Source organism: Rhinatrema bivittatum, chromosome 1 (genome assembly GCF_901001135.1).
Source record: "Rhinatrema bivittatum chromosome 1, aRhiBiv1.1, whole genome shotgun sequence".
Classification (NCBI taxonomy): Eukaryota; Metazoa; Chordata; class Amphibia; order Gymnophiona; family Rhinatrematidae; genus Rhinatrema; species Rhinatrema bivittatum.
The window spans coordinates 401,217,502-401,230,612 of record NC_042615.1 but is presented as its reverse complement, the minus strand read 5'-3'; the positions used below and the strand labels follow the sequence as shown (position 1 = coordinate 401,230,612).

Sequence of the window (13,111 nt, the reverse complement as noted above, 5' to 3'; positions counted from 1 at the left end):
TAGTATTTTGTAAAAGTATGCCGTACTAGCAGTGTTGTATGTGACTGGGAAAAAAAGGGTCAGTTTAGGATGTTCCAAGAAGGTTTTAGTAGTTTGCATACTAGCTGATGTTTTGAAAACTGTTTCCACACATAAATTGCTTAACGTATAGCATATATATGTGTTTATACCTGCTAACTGAGTTGCTGAAATTAAATCACACTTGTAGTTTTTGGGAGGGAGGTCTGGGATAAGTGGTAGAGGATCAAAGTGAAGTGGTGAACTGGTGAAAATATCAGAATTGGTGATTGAAAGTAATATTGTCATAAGCAAAGTATATGTGTACTTTATAAAATACCAGCATCTGCACATAAACAGTGATATACACCCCGAAGTTACAATTATGTGACGTCCTCGCAGGGTGTCGCTGAGGGGATTTAAAAACCCTCTCTCCTCCCGGCAGCTCTCTCTTCGCCAGCAGACATCGGGGGGATCTGATGGCTCAGGCCTGCGTGATCGGCGCTGCAAGCCCATCGGGGTAAGGCCTCTCGATCTCACCCTTCCCCCCAACGGGCTCCACGCCGACCGCGAGGCTTCTCCCTCCGGCCCTCCGCCTCTCTGGGCCCACTTACCTTTGCCTCCCTGCAGTCCTCCACAATCCGGCGCAGCGGTGACGTCATCGCCGGGTGTCGCCGAGGGGATTTAAAAACCCTCTCTCCTCCCGGCGACCGCGCCGAAGGAGCGTTGCAAAGGGGCCCGCCCCTTTGTGCACCCCTTCGTGCAGCTCCCGCGGGCAGCCAAATAGCTCAAGCTCTCTCTCCACGCCATCACTAATCAAATTAGTAAGAACTAACCATCAACACCTCGCAAACAGGAAATCGCCCTCATATCCATGCAACCTCGGCAGAACCCCAGACTCTTCTCGAGACAAGGACAACGACAGGACAACGCCACAGAGACTACAAGGACCAACTCCACAGAGACCACCCTACAGAGACTACACCAACCACGAGACTACGCCACAGAGACTACACCACTGAGACTACACCGACCACGACTACACCACAGAGACTACACCGACCACAAGACTACGCCACAGAAACTATACACCACAGAGACTACGCCACAGAGACTACACCTCAAAAGCAAAAATGCTGAACCGCTTACGCACCTACAAATCCCTCATCCCTATAATGATTTCCCCCACCACTCAGTTTTTAGGACTCTCTCTATTCACCATCATTCTATTTAACGCTCAATCACTCACTAACAAAACAATAATACTCAACGATCTGCAGGATACAACCCCAGACTTTTGCGCTATAACCGAAACATGGCTAAAATCTTCGGACATCGCCCTCATAAACCAATTACCAACACAGACCTACAATTTTTTCTCTATCCCAAGGCAAAAAAAAAGAGGCGGGGGTATCTTCCTAGCTGTCAAAAATTCTCTGAGATTCTCACACTACCCAATCCACTCCGCTACCAAACTAGAAATAGGATTGTTTAAATCTGAACATATGCAAATCCTCCTAGTCTACGCCCCTCCAGTTCTGCTAGATTCTGATGCCTCTCCCATTCTCAAAATCATAGCCTCTCACTTAAACTTAGACACCCCTGCTATAATCTTGGGTGACTTTTTAACTTGCATGTAGACAAAGTCCCCCTCTCAACAAATTGCGAAGCTTTCCTCACAGCAATGTCAGCAATGGGTTTCAAACAACAAATCAATAAACCTACTCACAAAGCGGGCCACACGCTGGATCTTCTATTTACTAACTCCGGCATTTCACAAACCAAACAACCAGAATGCAATCAAGTCCCATGGTCAGACCACTCAATAACCTCCACTACTTTTTCACTATTACAACCGGACTCCAAGCAGACCGCCAGTCCATCATTTATCTACAGGAAACCTTGCGCCTCAGAGTACCTCACCAAGCTCCTAGCCCCGGATCTCTCCTATATTGACGTCACCACGCCCAACACAGCCCTCCAATCCTGGTCCAAAATAACAGAATCAGTAGCCAACATACTATGTCCTCTAACAACAAAAAAGCTTAAACAAAATGCATCCAAAAGACAACCCTGGTTTAACGATGAGCTGCGAAAACTCAAACGCCTGCTTCGTCAGAAAGAAAGAAAATGGCGTAAAGCCCCCTCTCCTTCCTCACTATCTGATTACAAACGTTCTCTCCACTTATACAAAAACATGACCTTAAAAACCAAAAGAGACTACTATGCCAGCAAGATCCACCACCTCATCTTTGACTCTAAAGCTCTTTTCACCTACGTCTCCAGTCTCACTAAAGCTATCACTCCAGATATTCCAACCGAATTATTCCAGACAAAAGCAGACGAACTGGCTCTTCATTTCAGTAAAAAAATCTCCGACCTCCTCAAACAACTGTCACCAAACAAGGACACATCTGATAGTACATATCTTCTCCCAAACAAAGACATTCACCTAAACGCCTTCGAACCCCATCACCATTTCAGAGATTCAATCGGTTCTGAAGAAAATGAAACCGTCAACACACCCGTTTGATCAAATCCCGTCCAAATTACTTATTCTAATCCCGGATACTATATCGAAATCTCTAGCCGACATCATAAATTGTTCCCTGTCCCAGGGTATCTACCCAGATGACCTCAAAACGGCTTCAATCAAACCACTCCTAAAAAAACCCAACCTAAATGCGAACGATCCCAACAATTACCGCCCCATCTCCAACCTTCCGTTTATAGCTAAAGTTATGGAAAAACTAGTAAACACCGAATTATCAAATTACATCGAGGATCACAAGATCCTCTCCCCGAATCAATATGGATTTCGCAAAGAATCAAGCACCGAAACACTTCTTCTCTCCCTCACGGACTTCCTACTCTCCGGCATAGATAAAGGTCACGCTTACCTATTAACCCTCCTCGACCTTTCGGCTGCCTTCGATACAGTCAACCACCACCTCCTCATAAAACAACTAGCAAACATAGGAGTGAAAGGCACAGCACTGACCTGGTTCAAAACCTTCTTGGACAACAGAGGATACAAAGTCAAAATTCATAACGAAGAATCAAATTACTTTCCTTCCTCTCAAGGGGTGCCACAGGGCTCCTCCCTTTCACCCACGCTCTTCAATGTTTACTTGCTCCTTCTCTGCTTACTACTAACAAAACTAAACCTGAAACACTTCCTTTTTGCAGACGACGTCCAGATCGTGATCCCAGTAAAAGAATCCATCTCTAAAACACTAGAATTCTGGAATAGCTGCCTAACAGAAATCAACCACCTCCTCACCAATCTAAACCTAATTCTCAATGCCTCGAAAACGGAATTTCTACTTATTTCCCCGGAAAACAACAACACCCTTTCAAAGCCACCATCTCTCCTTCAAACCTCTCACGTAAGAGACCTAGGAGCCATCATGGACAACCGTCTCAACTTAAAATCATTCATCAACCAAACCACCAAAGATTGCTTTCACAAACTACATATCCTAAAAAGAATAAAACCTTTATTCCACTCACAGGACTTCAGAACAATTCTTCAAGCAATAATCTTCTCCAAACTAGATTATTGTAACTCGCTACTACTAGGTCTACCAGCTTCCCACACCAAACCTCTACAAATGGTGCAGAATACAGCTGCCAGAATCCTGACGAACTCTAGGAGAATGGACCACATCACCCCAATCCTCAAGGACCTTCACTGATTACCGATCCATTACAGAATCATATACAAATCCATCACCACCATCTACAAAGTCATTCACCAACAAGCTCGGATCAACTTACAAATTCCCTTCAAAAAATACACATCCATCAGACCCATCAGAGAATCCTACAAAGAATCTCTCCAGGTGCCTCACACAAAAACCATTCATCATAAGTCTCTCAGTGCCAGAGCATTCTCAACCACAGGTCCACCATTATGGAACTCCATCCCAGCGGACCTGAGACAAGAACCCTGCCTTCCAACATTTAGAAAAAGGCTGAAAACTTGGCTTTTTAAAAAAGCCTTTCCAATCCCTGACTGAGACCTACACCAGCCACCGTAACCACAGTATCCAAGCCCCGACTGAGACCTACACCCGACATCTCAACCACACTATTAAAAATTGTTTTAAATAACAAACTTTGTCATTTGCTGCCATCACTTTCACAATGTTAACACTATCATTTACTATACAAATCACATTTAATCGGACTCAATCTTGTAACCTTGTAAATAAGTTGCTGTAAGTTAAATCCCCCTCTTCTCACCTCCAACTCCCAGTTACTTATTTCCCTGTTTTATTGTAACTGTCACTCTCCTTACAATGCTCTTGTTACAATTGTTTGAGTTATCTCTTATCTTGCACACTTTGTTAAATGTAAACCGGTTTGATGTGATCCATGTCATGAAAGCCGGTATAGTAAAAATAATAAATAAATAAATACAATTATTTCATGCATAAAATGTGTACATGTACTGTTTTAAATTAGGGGCAAAAAGTATGCAGCTCCCTACATCCCTGGATGATGTAGCCTCCCCTCCTAATTGCCAGTTATGGCAGTGCAGTCTCCTTGGGAGAGACGGTGAGCAGGAGCCTGGGTAAGTAACGTTGCTACTGCACCTTCGGTTGCCTGCCCGGTAACTGTTACCCTTGCATGCCCGTGCCTGCACATCGATGGTCTGACGTGTTGTCAGAACTGTTGGAGACAGGACTACCATTGAGCGCTATGGTCACTCTTGATGCGTTCAGTGTGCCAGGGCGTCCTCAAGACCATTGAGGTGCGGGACCGCCCTTGATGCCATAAGGGCCATTGATCATGGGTGCCATCAAGCACCATGCATGCTGTCGATTGACCTGGTTCCATTCCATAGGCCCCATTGTGTATCGAAGACACCATATAGCACCATAGGCTCCCTGTGTACCAGAGGAATGGCATCGATCTGAGCATCATCGAGCGCCATTAGCCTCGATGCGGTGGGGTAGTGGCACTGACTTCTCAAGCGTCGCAGTCCAGACCACACAGGGGACCAGGTCTGACATCGAGCGCCATGATTACCCTCAACACCATTGGAGCTGCCCTTGATGCCATTGAGGTGCAGGGCCACCCTCGAACTCCCATGGAGGCTATCAGGCATGCTTGAGAGTAGCCACAAGTGGCATCACTGACAATGATGTTGATCACCATTGCCATCAGGGGATACTTGGGCTGCCATTGAGCACCTGGTCACCCTCTAGGCTATTGACCGCTGGGGAATGGGGGCCTTGAGAGCCCTCAAGCGACATGGAAGCCCTAGGCCAACAGGGACTTTGAGTCTGGGGTGACTGTGGTGCCGTTGAGCGCCGGGGTTGCCATTGAACAGAGGCACCCTGGTGCACCGAGACATCCATGGTGCACCATGGTCTGGTGCCTTTGAGGCTACTGAGCTTTAGGGACACTGAAGAGCTCCTTTGCAATGGTGAAAGGGACTCCGAAGGGCCTCGAAGTTGGGTGCCGTGGCCACTAATACTTTCAGGTGCCCGGAGCCGCTGTACAGTGCCAAGGGCGATGGAGTCATGGGTAAATGGAGGCCCTGCAGTTCTTCGAGCATTACCGGTGCTGCCGAGCGGCAGAGTGGCTGTCAAGGTTTGCGTCATCCATAGGCACTGGCATGGACATCGTCAAACCTGCAGCATCAATGTCCAAGGGGAACCTTCAAGGACGCCAGCCACCATCAATTCCTTTGGGCACCAGTGAGGCATGTCATGCCGCAGGGCCGCCTCCTTTGGGCACTGCAGGCGTCATCAGTACCACTGAACCTTGGATATTTTCATCCTGCGGTGTTTGCAATTCATGGGTGCTTCCCAGTAGTCGACATCTGCAGGCTGTTGATGGTGCTGCATGCCATCAAGCATGTAGAGTGCCTGTGGCAGGGTCACGTGCCGTCGGAGCTGTTGGCTCTGTGTCATCGGTGCCATGGATGTGATCCATCTCTTGTGAGTACTGAGGGCATTCTTGACACCGGGGACACTGTTGCCACAGTGGGCACCAGTGGATGTGTTCAGATGCCGCAGTGTTACATGGGCACCATAAATTACCATGGGCGTTCCCTCCATCGTTATATGACAGAAAGGGCTGCAGTCAGCCTTTTGGAACATTGTAAGGTACCATATATACCATGGGGGCAACTCCGCCCAACACTAGGGATGGCCATAGTCAGAATTCCAGTGGCACTGGGAATGCCGTCCTCACAGTAGGAGTTAGTTTTATAGTGGAGCGCATCATGCGTGGTGAGGTACAGCGGGTTGTCTACGCTTCCAAGCACCTCAGGCTCTGATGGGCAGCATTCTCTCTATCTGTGCCATAGATAGCAGGACCGCTATCGTAAGGTCAAGGTATCAGTTTCCTCATCTATTTTTGCACCTTAGGATGTGCTGGGACACTAGTGAGAAGGGCGCCATCGCACACTCTTGGATTGCTTTTTGGCAGTGTGCAGCCACCGACTCTAAACAAGTAGTGCTTGGTCTCTGTTGTGCCATGGGATACTACTCACAAATTTAGTGGTGGGGTGCATATGTGCACCACCATCCACTGGACGGGGTATCGCAGCATGAGTATTGGTCATCGTTCTTTTAAAAGCGGAGGGTACTATTCTTCCAGTTGCTGTCTAATGTAGGTATGTGTGTGTTCCCTTGTGGTGAGCAAAACAAGTTGTGCACCGCTGCCACAAGACTGACCTAAAACTTTGTTTGTGATCAAACCACTAGGGGCGTAGATACCAGGAGAGTAGTATTGGGTGGCTTTCCCTTCCACAGAAGGAGGGGTATGCCTTTTGACCCATTTTATGTTTGCTTATATTCAGTCCGCTTAGGGGAGGAAGCCTCTGGCGGCTCCGACCTTTGCAGGTCAATCGCCTAACTGGAACCTCGATTCTTTTGAATTGGTTCACCCCTTTTGCAGGTCAGGACCTGCGGGTGTTGGGGTAACGGCAGTGGTGGTTGCTGTGCCATTCTTTCTGGTCCATGGATTAATGGGATGGCCTTACCCGTTTGACTGGGTGGCCACCTGCAACTGATTTAGTCACTTATTAACCTCATTGACAGTAACCTATTTGCCTCTGGAGAGTAGGAAGGTTTTTTTGGAATCGAGAGGCATGGACTCCCATTGCTTTCCTGACCCTTCAGAAAGGATAGATATGACTGGATTTCCAGAGACAACCCTGGTAGGTTTCCCCTTTGGATGCCAAGTTGTCCACCCCTACAAAGGGTGGCCTTTATTCTCTGTTTCCCGAAAAATGGATTTCATTACCTCTGACTGGCAGTTGCTCTCTGTTCCCCGCTGGATCCTAGAGCAAGAAGGGCATTAGCGCTCTTTCCTTGGTCTTTCTCAGGCGCAGCAGTTCTATTTCGCAAGGAAGTTAATCTAGATTTGGTCTCCCTGTCGCACCCGGGGTCTTATTTATTTATTTATTATTTTTATATGCCGACATTCGATCTCAATCGAGATATCACACCGGTTTACATTCAGGTACTGTAGGTATTTCTCTATCCCCAGAGGGCTTACAATCTCCTTCTGGGCAACTCCCCGACGAAGATTAGGGGTTTGACCTGCCCGGGAGTCACCCTTTTGACACTTACTGGGCACGATGTGATTTTTTCGCAGAAGACTGTTCTTGCCAATCATTCTCGCATACGGGACCCTACCTCAGTGAGGAGGGTTCTGATCCATTTGCATCCCATTGGCAGGTGTACCTTTCAACCTCTTGCCATATCCATGGCTATGTGAGGTAGGGGATGAGGGACCCTGCAACAGAGGTGCTACGCTTTTGCTGTGGTGGCTTGTGAGTTATACTTCCCCTTTTTAGGGTAACCCTGTCTGCGGGCAGGAAGGGCCTGATTTATGCAACCATTGTTTCAGTTACTGGACCACATGATTCCTTGGGGAAAGCATATATAATTATGGCCTTGGATATTGATATCTAGGCCAAGTTGTTGGGCAATCTGTTCCAAGATCAGACTGATCCTGCCCTGGTACCCTTCGGGTTGCCAGATCAGTAAAGAAATCCTATTTCTACAGGGGTTTGCAGTTGTGGCATCCCTGCTTTCTGTCTGTTGGTGGAGGGTTTCTGGATTTCTTCCTCAGGAGGTTTGCTGTCAGTTCGGCGGCTGTTCTTCTGCTGAAGGGGTAAGAACATAAGAACATGCCATACTGGGTCAGACCAAGGGTCCATCAAGCCCAGCATCCTGTTTCCAACAGTAGCCAATCCAGGCCATAAGAACCTGGCAAGTACCCAAAAACAGTCTATTCCATGTTACTGTTGCTAGTAATAGCGATGGTTATTATCTAAATAGCGATGGTTATTATTTAAGTCAACTTAATTAGTAGCAGGTAATGGACATCTCCTCCAAGAACTCATCCAATCCTTTTTTAAACACAGCTATACTAACTGAACTAACCACATCTTCTGGCAACAAATTCCAGAGTTTAATTGTGCGTTGAGTGAAAAAGAACTTTCTCCGATTCGTTTTAAATGTGCCCCATGCTAACTTCATGGAGTGCCCCCTAGTCTTTCTGTTATCGAAAAAGTAAAAAAACGATTCACATCTACCCATTCTAGACCTCTCATGATTTTAAACACCTCTATCATATCCCCCCTCAGCCGTCTCTTCTCCAAGCTGAAAAGTCCTAACCTCTTTAGTCTTTCCTCATAGGGGAGCTGTTCCATTCCCTTTATCATTTTGGTCGCCCTTCTCTGTACCTTCTCCATCGCAATTATATCTCTTTTGAGATGCGGCGACCAGAATTGTACACAGTATTCAAGGTGGGGTCTCACCGTCGAGCGATATAGAGGCATTATGACATTTTCCGTTTTATTCACCCTTCCATTTCTAATAATTCCCAACATTCTGTTTGCTTTTTTGACTGCCGCAGCACACTGAACCGACGATTTCAATAGTAGCACCTATTCTCACAGGACAAGCAGGATGGTTGTCCTCACAAATGGGTGACATCGAGGATGGAGCCCAACCACGGAAAACTTCTGTCAAAGTTTCAGGAACTTTGACTGGCCCCTACTGGGCATGCCCAGCACAGCACCAACCCTGCAGCCAGCAGGGGTCTCCCTTCAGTCTTCTTTTTTCCGCGCAGCAGTAGCCACGCGGGTAGAAGAGCTCTTAACCACGTTCCTGACAGGAATTTGGAATAATTAATTCTAAAGAAAAATTTGCCCCTCAGGGGGTCTCCCTTCGACAAATTTTTCAGTCCTCGGAACTTCGGTAAGTTTTTGCCGTCGTTTGGTCGACTTCCGTCGAGTTTGGCCCTTGAGGCCCGTTGGCATTCGACAGTCCCGCAGCTAAATTTTTGGCCTTTCGCCATGGCGTCGGGGTTCCGTCGGTGTCCGGACTGTACCCGAACTATGTCAATTACAGACCCTCATAAAGTCTGTGTTTTGTGTTTAGTGAGTGAGTATGATGTTCTGATTTGCACCAAATGACCCCTAATGACACCAAAGGGTCGCAAAGCCAGAATGCATCGACGTCATCGGAACCGGCACCGTCGAGGTCTCATCATCATCGACAACCCTTCGGTGACCGTCCGCCATCGATGACTTCGCGGCCATCGACTCCCGTTCCTTCCCCTGATGATCGAGGGTATCGGAAAGAAAAACATCGCCATCGACGTCATAAGTCTCGGCCTGTCGAGGAATCGACGTCATCGACCTCAGTACCGACCGAGCCACCGCCAAAAAAGTCTCGATCAGAAGTGGCACCGTCCACTACTGTTTCGCAGGCACCGAGGCAACCCTCACCCCCTCGGGGTTTTGGAGCCGCGACCCCACCGGTGACGGTGGTCCCTCCGGCTCAGCCTCAGCCTCCCTCTCCCGTCGAGCCGGGTCTTGTTACCCCTGGTCTCCGGGCAGAACTGGACCGGCTGGTCCAGGAGTCCATCGACAAGGCGATGCTACGGTTCCAGACTCCTCCGGCATCGACTCCGGCACCGAGAGTGGAACTGGTCACCGAGCCGATTGCAGCAGCACTGGCACCGCTGCTACACCGGATGGAGGCGCTCATGACAGCCCTTCCACCGGTGATACCTGCGTCACCGACACCGGTAAGACCGCTGTCACCGACAGGGTTATCATCCAGTGGAGAAACACCGTATCGAATTTCCCCCTTCGGGAATTGTTTCGATCGCTGCCAGGTCGTCCCTCGCCCACCGATTGCTTCTTCGGGGGCGATACGCACCTCTGCTCCACCGAGGTTTCCGATGCCGACACCGATCCCATCGAGGGCCTACACCGGCACCGATACCCGGCACCGATTCCATCGAGGTTTTTCTCGATGCCCCCGGTGATTCCAACCGATATTTGGGAACCTCAACCTGGCCCTTCAGGTGTTCAGCCCCCTCGAGGTCCTGCAGGTCATCATCCAGATCCCTATGATACTTGGGGTGATGATACCTCTACTGACACCGATGATTTGCCTTCACCGCCCTCTCCTGCGGAGAGTAGAAAGCGTTCTCCTCCTGAGGACCTCTCTTTCATAAATTTTGTGAAGGAAATGTCAGAGTTGGTCCCATTCCAACTTCAATCTGATCAAGATGACAGGCACCAGATGATGGAATTGCTCCAATTTTTGGATGCCCTGAAAGTCATCACTTCTATTCCCATTCATCAGGTTTTTCTAGACCTTCTTAAAAAGAATTGGGAATCTCCCGCATCTGTTTCCCCGGTCAACAAAAAAGCTGACTCTACATATCTTGTACAGTCAGCACCTGGTTTTCAAAAACCTCAGTTAGACCATCATTCTGTAGTCGTAGAATCAGCTCAAAAGAAAGCTAAGCGACTAAAGCCACACTCTTCCATACCTCCTACTAAGGAAAACAAATTCCTAGATAGTATAGGTAGGAAGGTATATCATGGAGCTATGCTGATTTCCAGAATAGCTTCTTATCAACTTTATATGACTCAATATAATAGGGTCATCCTGAAACAGATGCAGGAATACACTGATGCCTTGCCTGAACAGTTCCAGCCACAGCTTCAATCCCTTCTAAATAAAGGGTTTGAAGCTGGAAAGCATGAAATACGAACAGCCTATGACATCTTTAATGCTTCCACTAGAATTTCTGCCACGGCCATCTCTGCCAGACGTTGGGCTTGGCTTAAATCATCTGACCTTCATCCAGAAGTTCAGGACAGGCTCTCTGATTTACCCTGCCTAGGGAATAATTTGTTTGGTGAGCAAATTCAGCAAATTGTTGCAGAACTGAAGGATCATCATGAGACACTTAAACAGCTCTCATCCATTCCTCCTGACTTGCCTTCTAAACAACCCTTTAGAAAAGACTCCAAAAAGTCTTTCTTTAGGCCATGAAAGTATTATCCCCCATCAACCAAGCCTAGGCCTGCACGGTCTTACCATAAGACTCAGCCTCGCCAGACTCGTAAACAAAAGCCTGCAGCAGCTCCACAACCGGGCCCTGCGGCGGGTTTTTGACTTTCACTCAGAGAGCAGTTGCCAAACCCCTCTTCCAGCTGTACCGGTAGGAGGACGGCTGTGCCACTTCCTAGAAAAGTGACATCAAATCACCACAGATCAATGGTTGATAGCAATCATTGCACAGGGTTACCACCTCAACTTTCTATCCCTTCCTGCCGACTCCCCACCTTTGCAGGCGTGGAGACTCGCCGATCACTCTGTTCTTCTAGAGCAGGAAGTTTCTCTTCTCCTACAGTCAAACGCTATAGAACCCGTTCCTCCCTTACAACAAGGACTAGGGTTCTACTCCAGGTACTTCCTAATCCCAAAAAAGTCAGGGGGACTTCGTCCAATCCTGGACCTACGGGCCCTCAACAAGTACCTTCACAAGGAAAAGTTCAAGATGGTGACCCTGGGCTCGCTTCTCCCTCTGCTGCAAAGAGGGGATTGGCTATGCTCTCTAGACCTGAAAGACGCATATACCCACATTGCGATCACGCAATCTCATCGCAAATACCTGCGTTTTCTAGTAGGCCGAAACCACTACCAATACCGAGTGCTACCTTTCGGCCTGGCATCCGCACCACGAGTCTTTACCAAATGCCTTGTGGTGGTAGCAGCATTCCTCAGGAAGGAAGGTGTCCATGTCTTCCCCTACCTGGACGACTGGTTAATCAGGGCCCCAACCCAGCAAATAGCTCGGTCCTCCCTGACCTTAACAATTCATACTCTGCTTTCTCTAGGATTTCTTGTCAAGTACGAGAAATCCTACTTGGTCCCATCTCAGACCTTATCTTTCATTGGGGCAGACTTGGAAACCTTACAAACAAAAGCCTTCCTCCCTCAACAACGGGCCAAGACTCTGGTGTCTCTTGCTCGCCAGCTGCGTCTCAACACACAGCCACGGCTCGCCAATTCCTCATTTTACTAGGACATATGGCTTCCTCAGTTCAAGTAACTCCCATGGCCCGTCTGGCCATGAGAGTCACACAATGGACTCTAAGACTGCAATGGACTCAAGCTCTTCAGCCTCTGTCCTCCATTGTTACAATCGCCGACGCACTCCGTCTGTCTCTTGCCTGGTGGACAAATCAATGCAACCTCCTACAGGGCTTGTCCTTTCTTCCACCAGATCCCCAGATAATCCTCACCACCGACGCTTCCAACATCGGGTGGGGAGCCCATCTACACAATCTGCAAACTCAAGGATACTGGTCACCAGAGGAAGCCAAACACCAGATAAATTTCCTGGAGCTGCGAGCAATCCGCTATGCTCTCAGGACCTTTCAAGATTGCCTATCGAACCATGCAATCTTAATTCAAACAGACAACCAGGTGGCCATGTGGTACATAAACAAGCAGGGAGGCACAGGCTCCTTCCTTCTGTGTCAGGAAGCTGCGCAGATTTGGGCGGAAGCCCTCTCCCGCTCCATGTACCTCAGAGCCACCTACCTCCCGGGAGTGGACAATGTATTGGCAGACCAGCTGAGCCGTGTCTTCCAACCACACGAGTGGTCACTCAATCCCTTGGTAGCGACCTCTCTATTTCACAAGTGGGGTTATCCCCACAGAGACCTCTTTGCGTCCCCTCAGAACCACAAAGTAGAAAATTACTGCTCTCTCATTCGGAGCCAGCACTCTCGGCCGAGGGATGCGTTCTCCCTCACGTGGACAAC

General features: G+C 48.3%; 1 protein-coding gene across 1 annotated transcript in view; it reads left to right on the top strand.

Moving 5' to 3' along the window:
• WRN (WRN RecQ like helicase) overlaps nucleotides 1-13,111 on the top strand; it is a 983,741-nt gene that overhangs the window by 228,952 nt on the left and 741,678 nt on the right. The gene's annotated exons all lie outside the window — the stretch shown is intronic.